The sequence below is a fragment of the Geospiza fortis genome, unplaced genomic scaffold, assembly GCF_000277835.1.
Source record: "Geospiza fortis unplaced genomic scaffold, GeoFor_1.0 scaffold130, whole genome shotgun sequence".
Classification (NCBI taxonomy): Eukaryota; Metazoa; Chordata; class Aves; order Passeriformes; family Thraupidae; genus Geospiza; species Geospiza fortis.
Genome location: NW_005054300.1, coordinates 4,055,076 through 4,056,478, shown reverse-complemented (window position 1 = coordinate 4,056,478; position 1,403 = coordinate 4,055,076).

The window sequence follows — 1,403 nt, the reverse complement described above, 5'->3', positions numbered from 1 at the left end:
ATGACAATGATCATCAAAGAAAAAGATGTATTTTACAGGTAAACACAGGAAATATTTTCTTTCAAATCCTGTAAACACAGGGTTTAAATCCTTCTTTTCTGGTCATTTTCCAGTAAACAAGAAATGAACAGTGTCATTTTCTCTCAGCAATCCAAGAGACTGGAAGATACTGTTACTGTTCGGTGCTTGGCAGATGTACTTTTCTGATGCTGAACTGCCACCACCTTTCATGTGAGATAACACCCTGCAGCTGTGTCAGCCACAGTCCACAGCAGAGTCTGCAAAAACCAAGGAAGCCTTTCCCACCTGGAAGCAGTGAGTGCATAACAGACTGAATGCACCGGTCCAGCTGCAACCTGAGAGGATATAAGACCTAAAACTTCCAGTTTATGAATTGGTCACAAGATGCTTAATTCCATGGTAGATGAGAGCTTCAGCTTCACAGTAGTGCATCTCCCAGCAACATAGTGCCCTCTAGCCTTAAAAGGGATTACGGTTTAAGCCTCGGAGGAAAAACCCCAGTGATATGCAACACTAATATAAAGGTTTATGTCCAATCTTTGGCCTTATCTTTTCAACAATCCATTCAGCTGCTGATCAGCTCTGGAAAAATCTGGCAGACGCACAATGCCAGGAAACACAGTATACTCAGGGCAATTTCACACCAGATGCAATACTCCCTCAGGCTTTTCCTTACCAAAGCTGGAAGGTTTACCATCTCTATAGACAAAATCCAACTTTCTGTGTTTTAAAATATATGTTGTATCTTGAGAAACAGTTAAAGGATTTGGTGCAACTAAAACCCAGAAACAGTGAGAGACAGAGAAGCAAAGATACTTCTCTACTAATGTGGAGACAGAAAAGCTACCGACTGTATGCTGCAAACTCCTTCAGGCAAAGACACCTCCACATGACAGGCTGCAACACAGGAGTCTGGGAAAATTGTTAAAAACTCTCCTCTAATGCTGTGCTATTGGCAGTAAGGTGTGAAAGGAAGAAGGTGAAAGAGAGATAAAAGACACCCAAACACTGAGTCTGCCTTGGGAAGCATGCAGACAGACTGCCCCCTCAAAAAAGGTCTGAATGCAACTTAGGGGTGAGAACGAGCGAAGATGCGCTCAGCACCGCCGGCTGCCCGACCCCACCGCAGCCGAACCTTGCTCCGCTCCCCACCGCGCACCCCGGACAAGACGGGGACAGCCGGGGGATCCGGGAGACCTGCCCCATCCTGCCCTGGGACTGGTGGGGAGGAAGAGGAGGAAACTTCAGAATGGTAACGTTGAAACGAGCCAAGAACCAAACGGGGCGAGAGAGGGTGAGGAAGAACAGCCGCACCTCCAGAGCAAGAGGGCGCGGGCAGCCCCGCGGGCGCCTCACCTGGGGCCGGCGTCTCGCCCACCTGA